The sequence below is a fragment of the Canis lupus genome, chromosome 13, assembly GCF_003254725.2.
Source record: "Canis lupus dingo isolate Sandy chromosome 13, ASM325472v2, whole genome shotgun sequence".
NCBI lineage: Eukaryota > Metazoa > Chordata > Mammalia > Carnivora > Canidae > Canis > Canis lupus.
In genome coordinates this window covers 55,854,368-55,874,583 of record NC_064255.1, presented here as the reverse complement: position 1 = coordinate 55,874,583, position 20,216 = coordinate 55,854,368, and the positions used below count along the sequence as shown (strand labels likewise).

The 20,216-nt window shown below is 33.7% G+C and overlaps 1 long non-coding RNA gene across 1 annotated transcript in view; it reads right to left on the bottom strand.

Annotated features, from left to right (window-relative positions):
• Positions 1 to 20,216, bottom strand: part of LOC112652302 (uncharacterized) — a 63,308-nt gene that overhangs the window by 18,458 nt on the left and 24,634 nt on the right. The window contains exon 2 of the long non-coding RNA XR_003131345.3: positions 1,150 to 1,205. This is a non-coding gene — a long non-coding RNA (uncharacterized LOC112652302). The remainder of the gene's footprint in view (positions 1 to 1,149; positions 1,206 to 20,216) is intronic.

The window sequence follows — 20,216 nt, the reverse complement described above, 5'->3', positions numbered from 1 at the left end:
ATTAATTATTTCTCTCTTTAGTTCCAAGGTGTTATAATTTTGAGACTCAATTAGTGCAGTTTGATAATGACAGAAGAAATGCAAGGAATTTATGAGTTCAACAACAATAATAAAAACAGCAACTACAAAAGAGGAATAACACTTTAAGCAAACAACTGGTAGAATAATTTAAGATAAATACTATTGATTGTTAAGCCACATTTATTACTGGAATGTTTTACTCATTTCTGATGTCTATGAAGAGTGAAAAGGAATTAAAAAATAACAATAAGGTTTCATATAGTACAGAAGTGGAATTCAGTGAGATGAAGGATGTGTCTTTCAGGATTCCCAAAACCCTTTTACTGTTGTGCAGCTTGCCTAGAGGAAATTGCATCACACTAAAATTCATTAGGATGTCATTAATGAGGTCTGTGCACATTTCAGTCCAAATGAACTTTGACATCTGTCTACAGGCCCCAAAACTGGTTCTCTGATACTTTCATTAGAGGGGAACACTGTCTCCATGCACATGAAAATGAAACAAGCGAATTGCAAATATTAAGACTGTAGGAAAGAAAGAAATATAAAGACTGTTACAATTAAATAACAATTTCTAATATTATTTCAAAACCTCCCAGACTTCTAGTGTAAAAATAGATTTGATTAATTTAACAGTCTCTAAAACTAACTATAATTCAACCACAAATACCCATGTTTTGAATGTGCACTAGCAATTCCTAGGAATTGGAAATTAGTGTTATCATAGTCTTACTAATTATAAAAATATTAATTTCTCTGTCATAGTTACATACATCTGTCAATCATCTAATCTGCACACTTAAGTGGTAGTCTCTTTAGACTTGTAAACAATAATATTTACATACTAAGTATAGATGTATTGATTGCAAGTGCTTTTAAATAACGAAAAGATTTATAATTAATGTCAAGTAGTAGTGTATTAAATATTGACTAAAATGTGAATAAAGTTCAGTTACAAAATGAATGCTTTTTTTTTTCCACTGAAATGTTACATACTACCTTTTTTCCATATGTGATTCAAATTATATCACCACATCTGGCATAAAAAAGGTTCTATTTTTTCTAAGTTTTGACAATATATGACAATCCATGACAGCTTCTTATCTATCTATAAAAAACTCAACTTACAAGGCCGTCAATTGTTTTTCTCTTTGTTTGTGCTTGAAAACTGCATTAAGGGTAACCTGCAGAAAGAAAAGAAAAAAAAACATAATACACCGCATTTTTTTGTTTTAAATTTACTTTATAAACAACATTCGTATCTGTTATAGATCTGATTTCATTCTATTCTAGGTAAAAATACCTAACAGTCCTTAAAATATTTTTTTTCCTAAAATATTCTCTGCATTCTGACATCTGTTAGAAATAAAGGAAGAAAATTAATCAGTGAATATAATATTAAAACTCAAGGAAAGTGTAAAAAAATGATTATCAATTTTAGTAAAAATGGTATTACATATCAACAACTCTCTTTTATACATGTTTTCATTTTCATGATTCAGAAATTAGTGTTCATAGAGTCATCATTGCCACATAAAGTAACAAACTGTGGTGAAAAATTGACAATCATCATGCTAATTAAATCAATTAAATTGGATATCTCAATATTATATCCTCATTCATATTAAATAGTGGCTGAATTATTCGTTTGGTTGTCAACATTAGTCAAGTCATTGAAGAAAGCTTGATTCTGACAATCTAACTCAAAGTATCCCATCTGTGATGTGGACATACACTATTTTATTCCATGAAAACACCCTCTTCTATTTTCTGATACAGTGTTAGATACAGAACCTGATCAGCATGTGCTTGAGCATTGCAAAGTTAAGCTCATAATATTTTTTGTCATATGAATGATGGATAATGCCTAACACCAGCTGTCTTTTCAGCTGTGACTTGCCATCTAGCCTGTCAAATAGCTCAATCAAAAAATCAGTATGATATGCTACTCCTTTTACTGAGAGAAATGCCTCAAGTCATAAAGTTTCACAATACCCTTTGGTGATTTACATAAAACTGTTTTCTTTTTTTTTCTTTTTATTTTTTTTTTAAATTTTATTTATTTATGATAGGCACACAGTGAGAGAGAGAGAGAGAGAGAGAGGCAGAGACACAGGCAGAGGGAGAAGCAGGCTCCATGCACCGGGAGCCCGATGTGGGATTCGATCCCGGGTCTCCAGGATCACGCCCTGGGCCAAAGGCAGGCGCTAAACTGCTGCGCCACCCAGGGATCCCTAAAACTGTTTTCATTCCAAATTTCCTCTTCTCTTACTGATATTAGATAATGGGAGATTTATATAAGGCTAATTTTGATCATAATTAGATGCTTTTCACATTTTTCTTTTACCTATTTATTAGTAGACCCATTATACTATCTTATGGAAGGCACTAAATTATCAAAGAGCCCTAATGACTATTGAGTTTAGATTTTTTGACAGATCTGTTTAGCTTTTGTATTCAAGTCTAAGAGATATGCAAAACAAATCAAAGCACTTTGTTTTCTTATTAATTCCAACTCCTGAGACAACTCTGTAAATATAAATGTAGAAGTCTCAAAATGGGGGTAATGAGATCCTTAACTCTCTGTGTAGTTAAGATGACCATTCTATAGTCATTTACTGTGTAAATAACTTACTTTCCAGGAACTTCATAAACAGGAATGATCTTCCTCTGGCACTTATTTTTTTTACTTCATCTTTTTTAGGCAGTCCATTGGTACTGTGAGAAAAAATTAATGAGTGCCATACTTTATTGATGTACATGCTAAATTTTATGGACTATGAAGTATAGTTTTACTTCTGTTCCTTTAACATAAACAGAGACATCATGGGACATCTGGGTGGCACAGTTGGTTGACTGTCCAACTTCTGATCTCAGGGTGGTAAGATTGAGCCCCCCCTCAGTCTGGCTCTATGCTCAGCATGGAATCTGCTTGGGATTCTCACTCCCTCTGTCCTCCTGCTGGTGCTCTCTCTCTCTCTCTCTCTGTATCTCTGTCTCTCTCTCTAAATGGGTAAATAAATCTTAAAAAAAAATAGGGACATTGAGAAGTAGAATTGGACTAAAAGTCAGCATTTTTGAAAGTGTTACCTCATAAGTTATACATGTGATCAATTGATCACATTTTTAAGAAATATTACTGATTCAGTTCACTCTTGAAATTTTTCAATTTTTTCTTATGACACATGATCATAATGGAAATTTGATAACTTGAAATTTGAAAACCACTTGCACTTAGGTTCTCCTATAAAAATATTAGAGATCTCAGTTGAAGTATCAGGTCAGATCTCTTTATTCACTTAACTCAATAAAATTCAATAAAATTCAAAATGTTCACTTTTGTTTTAGTTTCAGTTTTTCAAATGAGTCCAATGCTCTCTTAATGCTTTTTTTCAGACCATATTTCAGTTTATATTTTTAAAGACTATTCTTGTTTTAGAGCAGTTTTAGGTTTTCATCAAAATCGAGAGGAAGGTACAGAGATTTCCCAAATATCCCATACCTTATACATGCATGACCTACCCCATTATCAGCTAGAATGGTAAGTGTTTTTTTGCGATGAATGAACCTACACCGACATACTAAAGTCACCTGAAGTCCATAGTTTACCTTAGAGTTCACTTTCGATGTTGTACATTCTAAGGGTTTGGACAAATGCAAAATGGCATTCTGATATTATACAGAGTATTTTCATTGCCTTAAAAATCCAATGGGCTCTGTCTATTCATCACTCCTTATCATTTCAGCCCTGGTAGTCAGTGACCTTTTTGTTGTCTGCATAGTTTTGCCTTTTCCAGATAAAACGTAGTTGAAATCATGTAGTATGTAGTTTTTTTCAAATTGGCTTTTTTTTACTCAGTCATATACATTAAAGATTTCTATATGTTTTTTCATGGCTTGATAGCTCATCTCTTTTCAGTACTGAGTAATATTCTATGGTCTGGAGGTACCACAGTTTATCCATCCAACTGCTGAAGAACAACGAGGAGCTTCCAACTTTGGACAATTGTGAACAAAACTACTGTAAACATCTATGTGCAAGGTTTTGGGTGGTCATCTCACCTCCTTTGGCTTAAAACCAATAAATGTGATTATCAGATCATATGGCAAGAGTATATTTAGTTTTTTTTTTTTTTTACTTTTAGATTTTATTTATTTATTTATGAGAGACACAGAGAGAGAGGCAGAGACACAGGCAGAGGGAGAAGCAGGCTCCATGCAGGGAGTCCGACATGGGATTTGATCCTGAGTCTCCAGGACCATGCCCTGGGCTGAAGGCAGCGCTAAACCACTGAGCTACCTGGGCTGCCCTATATTTAGGTTTATAAGAAACTGCCAAACTATGACTGTAATATTTTGCATTTCCACCAGCAGTGAATTCTTGTTGCTCCACATCCTGGCTAGAATTCAAAGCTGTCAGTTTATAGATTCTGGCCAATCTAATAAGTGTATAGCGATACCTCATTGTTGTTTTGTTTGTTTTATTTTGTATTTCCTTAATAACATACAATATGAAGTGTCTTTTCGTGTTTATTTGCCTCCTATATTTCTTCTTTGGTGAGGTGTCTGTAGGAAGGTCTTTGGTCCATTTTTTAATCGGTTGTTTGATTTTTATTATTGATACTTAAGAGTTCTTTGTATATTCTGCAAACAGCCTCTATCTGATGTGTCTTTTGCAAATATTTTCTCCCAGCCTGTGGCGTACCTTTCATTCTCTTGATACTGTCTTTGGCAGAGCAAAAGTTTTTAATTTTAATAAAGTCTGCTTATCAATTATTTCTTTCATGTGTTGTATCTTTGATGTTTCATCTAAAAAGATATCATCAATTTCTTAACTTTTTAATGTTCCTACCAATGTAAGTAGAATACAGGTTAAAATATATCCCTTTCTTAATATGTGCAGTCATTAAATCATGCACTGACTTTCCTCATTCAATCAACATTCAACATGCTGTTTAAAGCACTAGATATTGATAAATCTTGCTATTATCTATGTGGATAGAATAAGAAATAGAAAAATTCACACGTCAAAGTTTCTTTGGTTTAGGCTTTAGATTTAGAAGTGAATTAAGGGGCTCTCTCAAATTTGTTCTAAAATACCATACCAGTTAAGATCTAATGGTCTAGAGCAATTAGACATTTTTGCATTTTTAAAGAAAGATTTTACTTATTTATTTGAGTGTGAGAGACAGCATGAGCAGGGGGATATGCAGAGGGAGAAGCAGACTCCCCACTGAGCAGGGAGCTGAACATAGGGCTCCCTAGATCTCAGGACCCTGGGATCCTACCCTGAGCTGAAGGCAGCCACTTAGCCAATTGAGCCACCCAGGCCCACCGTTTTTGCACTTTATTTAAAACCAATGATTTAGTGGAATGGCCTAAACAAAGTGTCTTTTTTTTTTTCCTTTTTAGTTGTTCTCATTTCATTCTTACTGAATGACAGACATTTTAGTGGCTTGAAGGAGAAAATCGAATTCCCTCAGTCTTCTGTATTTCCACTAGCAAATTTGCTCTTCTACAGTTAGGAAAATATTGACCAGATTTATTATAATTATCCTGGAAAAAATTAAACTTTTTAAGAGTCCTAAAGAAAAGTAGCAAAGGTAGTCGGGAATTAAATATTGGTCTTAGTCAATTTGTAGAGTTTTTAGAATAGACTGGAATGAGCCAGAAATGATTGCTCTCTGAATATACGTAGAGAGAATTCCACATGCTATGTGGCATTTCCTACCTCGGATCATTTGTTTTTCGACATCTGATAAAAGTGTACCAGAGAGAAAGGAAATTTTTGATGAACAGTTCTACATTAGTCCATCTGGTCCTCTTAGTTTCTATCTTTCGGTTACATCAGATCACCGTAAAGCCACATGCTTGAATAGTATTATATGGTTTCCAAAGTGTAGGACTTAACCAAACTCTTTTATTGTATATAGCCATCATTTTAATAAGTAATGAGTACACAGAATTTCTCAGTTTCTTTTTCCTCTACCTCCCCAGTACAAGAATATAAACACTTTGAGCTGTTCTTCTGCTTTCCCAGGGTAATTGACTAGTTCAGTGATTACCATTGAGGCGGCTGAGCTGATGCTGCCCTACATTTATCTTAAGGCGCTACTAAAGCTTCATTTTATTCCCAAGGGACATCCAATTTTGGGACACCAATATGAATGTTTGTTTTATACTAAAGATTCTGTAGGGAGGTAAGGAGATACATTCGTTCATTTGCCAATACTTACTGAAACTCCTTCAGGTGTTAGGATAGAAGAGTTGACAAAACAGGCTATATGCTTTCATGGAGATGACAGACATTTTTATGGGGGAAGAAAGAGTAACAATAAACAAACAAATGAACAAATAAATATTATATTGCAAAAAGTGATAATAAGTATGAAAAAGTAAAGTGAGAGAGAGCACAGAGGGTGGTGAAATTTCATATAGGACTATCAACGTGGTTTACAGTGTGGTTAAGAGCAATATAAACCATTGCAGAGGATGGTGGGAGATGAGATCAGAAAGAAAGTTAGGGATAAAGGAGAGACAGAACAGGGACTGGACACGGGTCCCCACAATCCTGACTGTGAAAGCCAGCATTCCTTGATAGCTGAAACACCACACCTCCTGAGTAGCATGCCCTGCAAGAATGGAAGCAGGATGCTTACCAAAGGAGGGACTGATGAAGATTGTCATGAGCATGCTGTGAAGGCCCATGCACCCGTTGTGCCTTTCCACAATGTCAGCTTTATTCAATCATAAAGCGAAGTTGTAAAGCAGGTTCAGGATTCCAAACTCAATGACAATTCACCATGTGATTAAACTTGGTTTCTTATACAGCACACAAAGCAGGACAGAAGACAAACCACCCAACAAACGGGATTACAGGAAGGTGCAGGAAGTCAGTCTGTGGTCCCACAGTTGAGATAAGGCCTTGGTCTGAAGTCCTGGTCAGCTCTCAGCACATACTGTTTCTTATGTTCAAGCAGTGAAGGATCTCAGTTCTTCCAGGATCAATCTGGCAGGGCTTTTAGTGATAGTTGCCTTTTTTAGGTGGTCTGACATAAAGAAGTCAGGTCTGAGGAGTCTGACAGTTTGCTTCCAAACTCCTTCCCTTTTTAAAGGGATACTTGTCCACAGTGCCTGTGAACCCAACTTTCTGTGTCTCTCCCCACACTACATGCTTAGATGTCACTCCTTTCCTGCCTTAGCCTCTTTAAAAGTTTTCCTTGACTTTTGTTCACAGAGTCAGCCTGAAGGATAATCTCCTTTGTTGCTGCCTCTCTGTGCTTGAGCATAAACGCCAATAAAATTCTTGCCTAGAATATTTCCTTGGCCCCAGTGTATTTCCATTGCTTGGAAGGCCCAGGAATCCAAGTTGGTAACAAAGTCATTTACAGAAGTCTGCCCCCCTTACCTGTGGTTTTACTTTCCAAAGTTTCAGTGCCCTGCTGTCATCCTTCACCCAGAAGCAGATGATCCTCCTTCTGACAATTGCCAGAAGGTCATTAGTAGCCTAACGCTGTGCTCCATCCTGTCACAATGCATACCTCATCCACTTCATTTCATCCCATCGTGGAGCATTTTATCTTCTCAAGTCACCACAAGATGAAGAGTGATATAGTACAGTAAGATATTTTGAGAGTGAGAAACCATATTCATATAACTTTTATTGCAATATACTGTTATAATCGTTCTATTTATTATTAGTTATTACTGTTAATCCCTGTGATTTATAGGAAACATATATTTGGTCATTCAGATGACCAAATATATATTTCTCATATGTATTTGGTCTTTTGTCTACCATTTCTGACTCACAGCTCTCAAAATCTATGGAATTTCCTAAGTGTTGGGCAATAAAGGTGTTTTCGTTATGTCAATGAAGGTTACTCTGACCACTGGGGAGGGGTTGGAGGTTGAAGCGGACAATGACCAATGACTGTGTTAATCATGACTGTACAATGAAGTCTCTGTAAAAACACAAAAGGACAGGATTTAGAATTTCCAGGTTGGTGAACACATCAACCCTGGGGAGATTGGAAGAGTGGTATGCGTGGAGAGGGCCTCCCCCCAACTCCTCAATGGAAACTCCATGCCCTTCCCCTCAGTTTGTCCTATGTGTAGCTCTTCATCTGGCTATTGATTTGCCGCTTTTATCATATCTCTTACGAAATTAGTAATCGAACATAGTGTTTCCCTGAGTTCTGTGAGTTCCATGAGCCACTCTAGCAAATTAAAACAACCTAAGGATGAGGCCTTGTAAACCTATAATCTCTAGCTGCTTGGTAGAAGTAAATAGCCTGGGACTGGCCTTTGAAGTAGAAATAGAGGGGTGATCTTCCAGATCTGAATCCTTAACCTATGGAATCTCATGCTCTCTCCAAATAGATAGTATCAGAATGGAGTTGAATTCTCAGACACTGTGCTGGTGTCCAAGAATTACTTGTTGTTTATGGGGGACCCCTATGTTGGAATTGGGTCCAGGAACCTTAAAAGAATCACTTACTGTGGCTAATTTACAAGTTAAACTTTATCATAAGTATGCAAATACAGGAAAAAATATAATATATATATATTATATATTTATATACATAATATGGCTCAGTACTAGCCAAACTACTAGTTTTTAGGCACCTACTGGGGAACTCAGAACTTATTCCCAACAGATAAGGGAGGTTATTGTATTAGCTTTTAGGATTTTAAGTATCTCAAATATCATTCAGTGTAAGAGGGATAACTATTTGAGATTTTAGTTTGAGTAGTGTAATAAAATTCCCTATAAGAGAGCTCTCATTTTTTCATTACATATATATACATATATGTATATATATATATACATATATATATTATTCTCAATGTTCTCCATTTTTTCTCTAGATCTTATTTCATTGAACAAATCCTCCCTACAAATCCTCTCTACTGTCCAAAACATTCTGTGCTGTTTTAGCTAAAATTTCCCATAAGCACAATGAAAGATTAAAACTAAGATCATAGAAATTATATGGTTTTTCAAGATTAGCTTTTGATTGTTTCCCTAAATCTCCTTTGTATTTCCAAATATTGCATCATGTCATTTACTTTCCAAAACTGAGATATAAAACAAAACAAACAAATCAGTTAAAACTGGTATGTTTCTGTGAGGGGAGAGCATTTTTTGGTGCACAGAATAAGATTTTTTTCTGTATTCTTATGCTCCTCCTCTCTGCCCCACTTTCTTAGAAAACTTAACTTTCTGGTAATTTAATGTCTTTACAGGGCTTATGTGTTTTTGTTCTTAGCCATTTGATAACTTTGGGGGAAGCAAATGAAATGATTACTAGCTTGCAGTTCTTAACATTTTAGTTTGGTGACTGACAAAAATATTAAATGGTCAAAGTTTTAATTAAGCTTTACTGATTCCATTGATCTTAATCTACATCAAACACAGATAGAATTGACCCGTGAAAGCACTCCGCCACTTCTATGTCGTATTTTCTAGGTCTAAATTACATAGTAGAAGTGAATGGATGTATATTTTTGTTTACCTTCTAAAATATCATCACCTGTCAAAATATTTGTTTAATAATAAAATGCTAGAATAACATTCTTTGAAATTTTGAAAGACAGGGTTTCATGAATAAATAGCAGCTAGTGTATTTACCTTGTCTGGAAGAGAAGTAACAGAAGCGCTTTGTGTCAATCAATATGAAAATGTAATTTAATCCAATGAGACAAAAATCAATTTTTCCTTTTCAAAGTTTCAAAGTAGTTAAATATCACCTGTTCTGCTTAATTAGTTTTTGATATTTGTACAAACTCACCTTTAAACTTCATAACAATACAGCTTTTGTTTGAGCTTCAGATTTCTTTTCTCTCTCCTAATTGCATTCTGTTTTAGCTGGTTATAGAGAGGAAGAGAAAACCTTTTTTTGCAGAGAAAGCATGTTGTTTTCATGGTGGTGCATAGGCCTTTCAGGCTCCAATGATCAGAACAGCCTACTGCTGCAATCTCAACTGCTGTAGTTAGTAAATGAAGCTTTGCTTGAAAATCACAATTTACCACAAACCCACCATGCATTTTCAAAAAGGTTAAGAGGATATTTGGAGGTTGGATTGTTGCTAGAGTTTATGAAAGCAGAGGGGAAAGAGGAACTTCTACAACCAGCTATTGCCATATTTGAGTAATTCAAGAAACAAGATCTGATTTGAAATGGCCGGACCAAATGCCTAATATATAATTAATTAAGTAGGGAAAGGAGACATAGGTTTGAGTGGATATACCCAAATGTGTACCACATTGTATGATCTGGTACTTCTAGGTCACAATCAACTCCAACTTAGGAAGAAGAACGCTAAGGCCCACTGTTATTGTCAAAGTTAGTTTGTATGACTCAGTAGAGAAATAGATGTGTGGATATGGAGAAGTACAACTCCAATTCCTCTTGAAGGAAGAATGTATTATCTAAGCTTCCCACAACCTTCAGCTATCAGAAATTTCAGGATGGTCTCAACTGCAGAGGGCAACCTTGTTTAAGGTCATGTTCTTTCTGGAGTGACCAGAGTAATGATTGGTAGAAATTGAGGACACAGGAGTGAGAGGAAGAAGGATGTCCGAGCTTCATAATTCTCCGTTCAATTCAGGACAGCTTAGATAGACCATTGAACTCTAGAGTTTCTCAGAAGTTGGCTGAGGTCATTGGACCTGCCCTATCTGGCTTTGCTTGTTTTCTTTTTTCTTTTTTCCATAGGTGTTGACCGCAAGGATTTTGTTTCTGAGAAACATCCTGACCCTAAATTCTGATTCACATTTGGCTTCTCTCAGAATATGACCTATCACAGCACTGTTGTCATAGACCACAGAAAATCACTGATTCTTAAGATATACATGCATCACTTATAGTGATTTTTTGTGTTGTCAGGCAAAAGTTTTATATTTGGTCACAGAACATAGTAAAACAAAGTGACAATAATAGGTAGACTCCATGAAGATGTATTGCCATCTCTCTGGGACTATACTTTTTTTGCCTTTAAATTAATAAAAACCTATCTTAGAGAGATGTGGTTAGGGCTACAGAATTAAATAAAACTATATGGACACTAATTAAATAAGTAGATACTTTTAGAGAGAGAAAGAAAACAAAAGAATAGTTGCTAAGAAAATGGAATTTTGTGTTAGTCTGATTCTGTTTAAGAAACACCTGGCCCCTTGATGATAATGGGTCCTTGACAATTTATTAACCTCAATTACCTCTTCCACAAAATTAGGATAATAAGAAACCAAAAATATCAATGATTTGTGGAAATTAGTAAAACTGAATAATGTATATGAACTTTTCATATGATATTTGGGTCATAGTATGTACTTAATACAATAGTAGGTATTTTTTTTTAAATAAAAAAGAAGGGAATGCGATGTATAAGCCTTTTTAATATATTAACCCTACAGGCTTAAAATGTGGAGTTTGTGACATATAAAAACCATGTTGATCAACAATTAGATAGCAGAAGTCTAAGGAATATGAAAGAGCATTTCTTTTCCATGACGAAAAATACATGTGTTGGAGAGAGGAATTCACCTCATTCTACAGGCTGATGTTTGTTGCTCCTGTCCCTTCCAAATTACCATCAAAGTGACTTCATCAAAAATACAAAATTTGGGAGAGAAATCTGTAGATAGACCAGAAACCAGCAAGGGTGCTCTACTAGTTATTCTCCATTTGGCCTGTGCGCTCATTCTCTGACTTTCTTTGCCTTGCTCTGCATGTAAGAGATTATATCCCAAGGACAGCATGAAAAGGATTTCCTGACCAGTTCAGGCAGTGGGGAGTTACTTACAGGTTATAGAAGACACAGAGGAGAGAGGTTTTTATTAATTTTTTTCTCTCTTCCCATTTCTTTATAGCACCTCCAGCAATAGCTGTGTCATTCCCATACTGCAGCCCTTCCTCCACAGAGCTCGTTCTCAATGATCTCCAGTGATACGAGGTCTGCCCTGGGTCCATTCAGCCATTTGCTGCTGCTGCTGCTGCTTATTGATTACCTTACAATCTGCTGCTTGCTTCTTTAAGCCCGCCTCTACCTATAAGAGGGATCCCTCTTGTAATCCTTTTGTTTGCACTATCTGGGGTGAATTCTGGTTCAGATCAAACCATTTCCTGTTTATTTATATATGAATATTTGTTGCCATTTTGGGGTTGTACTATAGCACTTCAGATATGGTAATTAAACTAACATTGTTTTTCCTATCATTCTTTGAACCTACAATGACATTTATACATAACATTCAATAAATGACTATATCCTGATAGATATATTCTCTCTTATTACATGTTAGTGTAATATCTTTTTCATATAAGAATAGTACAAAAAGGTACACTGTGAGTTTTTAGCTCTCTACTATATGTCTATAGTCTTTGATTCTCTCAAACTGAATCTCGTCTCTAAGAAAATTATATTTAGGTTTCATTTAAGTTAAAACATTTCATACAACAACAAATTGATTTCCAAAAATAATAATCAAATATTCCATCAACTCAAAGCTAAAAAATAACAGAATTTATCCCTTCTTTCAAAGTGTTCTTTTATTTGACTGAGAAATCTTGAGTGATAGTAGTTTTAATATTTTGGATATAAATGGAATTGGCTAGTTACCATAATCCATATTTTTTCATTAAAGAATTCTAACCTGCTTCAATTTCTCAAATCTAAACAAATTGTAAAATTGGGCCTCCACACTTTTAAAATGATAAAAGAGTGGTTAATGACTTGTTCATCATTCTTACAGAAAATGTTTATAACATTATTACTAAGTAAAGATTCAAGAAAAAAAATTACTATGGTGACTCATGCTGGAAAGCAAAGATTCTAGATGCTAAAAATATATAATTTATTACAGCATTTAAAATTAAAAGTACACCAAAGAAAACCATTTGCAGAGTCTCACATTCTTAGTGGGTTCAATATTGTTTTCCAGCTTGAGTTCACTATTGGAAGGCCTTAAAATCCAACTCAGTGAAAGACAGTCACAAAATTAGATATTTATTGACTAGAAATCATGTAGTACCTCATTCATAATAAATAGAATCCTAAGAGTATTTATTTATTTATCTATCACATTTTCTGTTTAAATAATATTTTAAACAATGAGAAAATTTAAAAACATGAATGAGTACAACTTCTAGGCAGTTTTCATATTAGAGGTCACACATAATAACAAAATAATGTCACAAATTCATAGCTCTGACTGTAAAATGATGCCAAATTGTTCTTTTAATAAATTTATTTATACAAAGAATACAAAATAATTGATTATTGATTAAATAATTGATATTGATTAAAATATATTATATTACATTTCCTAGATAGTTTATCTGTATAAATTCATGAATTCTATGAAAGCCTCATGAGTCTCTGTAACTAATTATGACTGATCATGAAAGATTGCTTGGTCTTTCGGTTTCATAAAGATTAGAGGTATCAATTTGAGTTTGTCTCTAATTGAGAACAGGAGAGGACATCTTTACCTTGAGGGAGCAAGAGATCAGAGAAGTGAGCTGAGGGTGAGTGTTGACAGGTATCTTGGGATAGCAGAGGCCATGGAAGAGGTGAAATGGCAAAAATAGAAGCAATTGAGGCCAGAGATTACTCCAGTCAGAAACCAAGTTTGCTTTCTGAGGTCATCGTAAACTGTCTCTGGGGATTCCCAGTTATACATTGGGGAATTCTCCATGGAGGTTAATGTTGAAGCTCAGATATCATTTGATGTTAAGTTTACCCACACAATGATGAGAAATTTGGTTATTTTCAATATTGATATATTTCATTAAATCTCATTATTATCTTGTTGCCTAGAATACAAAAATTACAATATGGGCTTTTGTATCTTTTTTTGATAAAGTCAAAAATTTTCTTTAAGTACGGTAGAGAAATTTTGTGAATGTCAGTCTTGATGGAACTTTGTAAGACATGTAGAGACACAAGATAGGGTCCTATTTTTTTTTTTAATGAAATGGGCTCCTATTTCATTAGTAACTTTCTATGACGTATATTAGGTATTTCACATAAAGTAAGTACTCAGTTAATAATAGATATTTCCTTCTTGTAATAGAAACTCTCTCTCACTTTTAAATGTATGATAGTCACTTCATCATTTGCAAATAAAAATAAATACAGTAAATGTTATAGGTAACATACAAAATAAAGGGTAAGTAGCTATGACCTATATGACTTAGAGAAAATTATGAATTTAGGAAATTATACAATTTTAGAATTTCTTTTACAGATCATTTAAAATATGCATAATAAAGCTTCTGCTACTTTATGCATAACTTTTCAGTCTTTTTTAAATTTCAATTTGGTCTTTGTACCAGAAAAAAAAAAAAAAAGATAGTTTTCTTTACCTTCTCCCTCCAATCAATGAAAACTGTGGTTTCATTTCTTCTCATGCTTATCTAAACATTATAGAAATAATCTTTACCTAATAAATATTAGCAAAGTTCTATTCAATGATAATCTCAGTTAAAAATGGTCATCCTTACATACTGCCTAGAGTAATGGCAACAAAATATGTTACTGCATACATCTCCTATTGGAAACAAAATAGAAACTTATGAGCACTAATGACAGTAGATGATTTGGGGATTAAAATTCAGGGACTGAAAAGTAGAATCAGAGATTTTATTGACCGTGGTGGCTTTATAATGTCTCACTTTCATTATGTTGAGCAGCATTTCCCAAATTTCCTCTCTGAATGTTTCCACTTAAGACTGGCCACATAAGAGGCCTCTGTGCAAGATCTGGAGGACTGAGATGGAGCAGCAGTTAATGTTATAGTATACACATGTGGTCACCAATCTACAGACTCATCTCCTTATCATGAGGCTACAGATAGGACTGCAGTTGGTCTACCATTCTTGGATTATTTTTCAGCTTTTTCAGCTTTTGGGCCACTTAGCTCCCTGGAGAAGGTACCAGGTTCTTCTGCAGGATACTTATACCAATAGCATCAGAAGTGGCAAAAACTGGCATGCATTTCAGTGCATCCTGACAGGGTCCTGCTTGACTTACTTATCCTGCATTATACATATGCATCCTCTTCCCTAACTAACTTGCCTTGTAGACTCCAGGCTCCAGTACCATACATGGACACAGTAACCTTACAGAGAATGCCTGAATAGCTCCCACAGTTGTGTAAGATCAAAACCCTTAACAAATCCCATATTATATCCATAAATACCTTCTAATGGTTTAGCTCCTCTTATAGAACCCTGATATACTAGCTCTTAATATAAGCCCCTAAAGTGTTTATATGCCCTAAAGGTGCAGTGATAAAACATTTGTTATCTCTGAATAATTTCAATTATTTGAAATGGTTTAATTTCAATTAAATATACTAAAATACATTTACTCGACAATGCTTTAGAATATATAGTTGAGTTAATGTTAAAATCCACTATAAATCTGTGTCATTTGTAAAACTGCATGGAAATAGCTTTCCCTTTAGGTTACCTTGCTTCTGGGCCTGTTCACAATATCCAATTTTAACATGAAATGTGTAATTTGTTTTTGCATTATGTGGAGATAAGCTATAAAATTATATTTTCTTTATTTAAAGGGCTTTTTAAAGTCCTTTGAATTACAAATACATTTTCTTCATTGAGAGCTTTGAGAACATAATTAGACTCAGCTAAAGCACAGAAGACACATGGATTTGTTTTAAAGAATACGTATTGTACAAATTAGCGCAATAGGCATAGTCACTCATATGAATAACATTGGTAAAGTCTTATTTTGATTTCCTTATAAAGTATTAAATCTACAGAAATTTCATGCAGTTGTCAAAGGAAACCTAAAGCAAATCAGATAGCTCTTTTTCACATGGTTTAAAGATTGTAGATTATCTATAACAGTAGGTGGATCTGAAAATCCATCAGCCTGGTAGGAACACTTAAGAGAACAAAATAGTTAAAGAAACAATTATCATAAACTAAAAGGTTCATTTATCTTTTTGCTCTAGTTTAAACTTCAGGTTTTAAATGATAATTACAAATGTGGGAGGAAAATGTTCTTGTTATAGGTTATGGTAAATTGGAATTTCAGAGAAGTGAAATAATTTTGCTTGTATTTGGAATATGTGTTAAAATCATAGACTAGCAACACAATTGTACTACAAAATCAGAAGAAAAATTGGGACTAAATTCAGTAATATCAATATAAATACAGCATCTGTAACCTGAATGTCTTTCCTTGGTATGTTTGGACAGACCTAGCTTCAATTTTCCTTCAATGTGGTTAACTTTGAAATCGACCCATTTATCTGGCTCTCAGACAACTTGTTATATTATCCATCCCTTATGAAAAAGTATAAAGAATATTCCATTAGTCACCTTCTTTGATTTATCCATTATTTCAACTCTCTTCTTTCCCTTGCTAAGACTGAGGGCACAGACACAGTTTTATGTGATGAATTAAAAAAGATCAAAATCACACCAAATCAATACATTACTAATCATACTTTTGTTAACAAATTCTTGTCCTTAGTGAATTGTCAGTAAAAGACTTTTCAATTTGTGAAAGGCTTTTTCAGACACTGAAGGGGTCCTGCTTAGAGCCTCTGAAGTTCTGATCCATAAACACAAAACCATCTGCATACTGGAATTTTGTGGAAAGAACATGCATATGAGTAATAGCTTTGAAAAGTAAATTAAACAAAATGACATAAAGGGAAGGAATTGGATTATTGCAAAGAGAATATTTTAATAAAATATAAACTTACATACTTATTTAAATGAAATACACAAGAAGAAAAGCCTGTTAAATGTTTAAACATCATAGAGAAGCAATCTATTTTAAGTAACTCATCCATCTTTAGTTTGGGGCAATATTTACAGTCTGAAAATGATAAGAAGGCCTAACACACTGCCAATGCCTACCTTAACATTAAATCATTCCATTTTATATTCTTTTTCATCACCAGGTGACGACTTTGTCATGGTACAGCAACTCAGAGAGTTATCTCCTGGCACTTAGAACAAAATGTATTATTAGTGCTTAACTAATTTTATTATATCCTCAACCTTGTTTTGTTATGGACTGTAATTTGTTTCTATCCCACTCTGTGTCCAGTGAGTGACTAGATTACTCTGAGAAACTGAATATTATCTCAAGAAGTATTTCAAAATTTAATCAAATATTATTGAACGGAAAGACAAATGTTAGTAGGATTTAATGTAGCCAGAGTTTTGGCAGATTTGTTTTAAGTACACACATGTAACAGCAAGAGTGACATTTCCATATAGATGTAGATTTGCTTCAGTGAATCATAACAACCACCTCTTTAATCCCTGCATGCTGTTTTAAGATTAATTACAATAAATACAACCACTAAAAGATCTTATCCACAGATGCATCTGAAAGCATGTCCTCATTTAATGTAGTGCTATTCATTTTTCTGTTTTATGTATCTTCTTTAAACTCTTTGAGAAAAGATACGAACCTCCAGGTGATCCCCATTTCTGTCTTAAGAGACAGGACATAATTGCTTTTCACGTTTCCCTTCTATCACCTCTTATTTTAGCATTTAATCCTTCACTCATTAAAATAACTGCTTGAAGATGGCATTTCTTGTTGGAAAGTTGTAGATATGCTAAGTGGAGTGTGACAAATGAATTCTATAATTTGAAAACCTACTAGCTATCAGGTAGTAAGCAATGACTCTTGCCAGTTTTATTGACTATTAAAGAGACATGATATAGCACATGCTGTTATAGATACTCTATTTCCAAGTTAAAGCTTGTTATGCTAAATTCTATATTGGGCCCTTTGATACTGTCATTCTGAAGCCAAATCTTACATAGGTGGATAAAAGTCCTACTCTGAGAATTTTAGAAATGCCAATCTTTGTAGAATTTTTTTAAACTAGAGAACATAAACATAAATATGTGATAAAGCTTATTTTCACAAGTTGGTAAGATTTTATTTTTGTTTATTCTGTAAGCAATGATGTACTCTCCCTCCAATTTATCTGATGATTTTCTCCTTAAAGCAGTTCTCATATTGCAATACAGTCCTTTACATGGAAATATGTGGAGCCTTTTATCAGGTCTTAACAAATGCCATAACTGGAGGGTATGTAGTATATGATAGAGAGGTCCGGGGATTGGGACTATAAGACTTTTTTGTTTACTAATTTTATATCCATTCCTCTGAAAGTCTCATGTTTCTCACAAGTATGTTGTACAGTTATGGTGAAGGTCACCTTACATAAAATACATCACATACATTTCTGTGGTGTTTTTTGTTGTTGTTGTTGTTGTTATTGTTTTAGAGAGAAAGAGATAGAAAGAGTAGAGGGAAGGGCAGAGGGAGAAGGGGAGAGAGAATCTTAAGCAGTCTCCATGCTCAAGCCAGGAACTCAAGGTGGGGCTCGATCTTACGACCCTGAAATCATGGCTTGAGCCAAAATCAAGAGTCTGAGGCTTAACCCACTGAGCCATCCAGGCATCCTGAAATACATCATGTATTTTGAATGGTGGTTGACAAATAATAGGCCCTTAATAAATATAAATCACTCTTCACAAGTACTTCTATATCCAGATCTCAACCATGCTTATAAATGTTTCATGAAAGAAATAAGTATATATTTTTAATTCAAATCTCTCCCTCTTATAATCATTCCAGATCTGTGCTTGCTCACAACATTTACACAAAATTATAAGCTGGCTGATTTAAATAGAATAAATCCTAAAATTATTTTTAAAGAATTATTGGTAAATGATTCCTTTATAGAAGACACTACTAGCATTAGTGTGAAATTTAATTATGTTCATCCGTTCTCAAGATTACAAACACAAACTATTTTTCCCTTTTCCAATTAAAATATGACACTTATTTTCAGGTTATTATCTTTTTATTGCAATTAAGGTGAATTGCAGCTCCAATTACATGACATTCTTTTTTGAGGCATAAATAATCAATATTTTGAAAATCATATTTGCAATTTCTGGATAACATTATAGTCACTATAATAAAGTCAAGTGGATTCAACTATATTTATATTTAAAACAAAAGTCTGTCAACGGCATTAATGTATGCTAATTTTATAAAGTTTACGGTAATGATCTATTGGTACAACAATCATTTCATTAGAGACTTTTGCCATGTAGACTCTTCTAAGAAAATGAATTATTTAAAAGTTTATTGTCAGCAAATGGAATTTTCTCTAAAACCCATGAAACTCCTATGAGCACAATCAGTAAATGTGGTAAAAAGGGAATGTGGGAGTAAGAGAGAAAATGTGATGTGAATATAAAAGTAAAAAGACTATTTTTATCACTTTAAATAACTAGGTTGAAAAAGAAGTAACATTTCCGTAAAAGTATTTCCTTTTAAAAAAATTTTATAGCATGGTAAGAATTAGGCAGAATTATATTATTTCAAAGTGATCTTAGTTTAATCTATCTTTATTTTTAAAAAAAATATTCAAACATTGTAAATTCATTAATAACCTATGGGAAAAGGCTTTTTTTACATTAAAAAAAGGCCAACTATAAAATGACATTAACATTTTTTACAGATTTTTTTTTGTTTTCCACTTCATAGCATATACACAATCATTTCAAATATATATATCTATGAAGTTATTGTTCTTTTCAATGAATTTTGTTTATTCTAGGCCTCAAAAATTAAACTCCATTGCTTAAAATAATTTGTTAAATATACACTTAACTATGTTAAATAGCAATTTTAGAATCTACAAATATTTTAGTTATATTTAAAAGTATAATTTTATTAAACTACTTGGTTCCTTGAAAAGAAATATACTTCCAGTGAGACTTTCTTTCTTTAGTGAAATAGGTGAAGCTCATAATGACTTAATTGTAATTAATATACTCATTTTCATGTCATTTTGACAATTACTTCCAGCTGAATTACAAAGACACTGAATTTTTCCTTTTAGACATGCAATCAATTCTTTTAAACCAATTCAAGTAAAATAATGCAAAATAAGAGGCTGTTTATGAAATATAATATGTATAAAATACTTTCAGCCACTCTGAAAAAGTTCCAACCCTTGGCTTGGAAGTTGCCTTTAAATTTCCGTAATAATATCTGTTGAAGCACTACCAAATTTCTAAGGTCTTTACATGTGTCAGATGTCAAATACATCCAAACTGCTTTCTAGAAATATAAAAGTTGATGATAAAAGCTGTAACAAAAATATT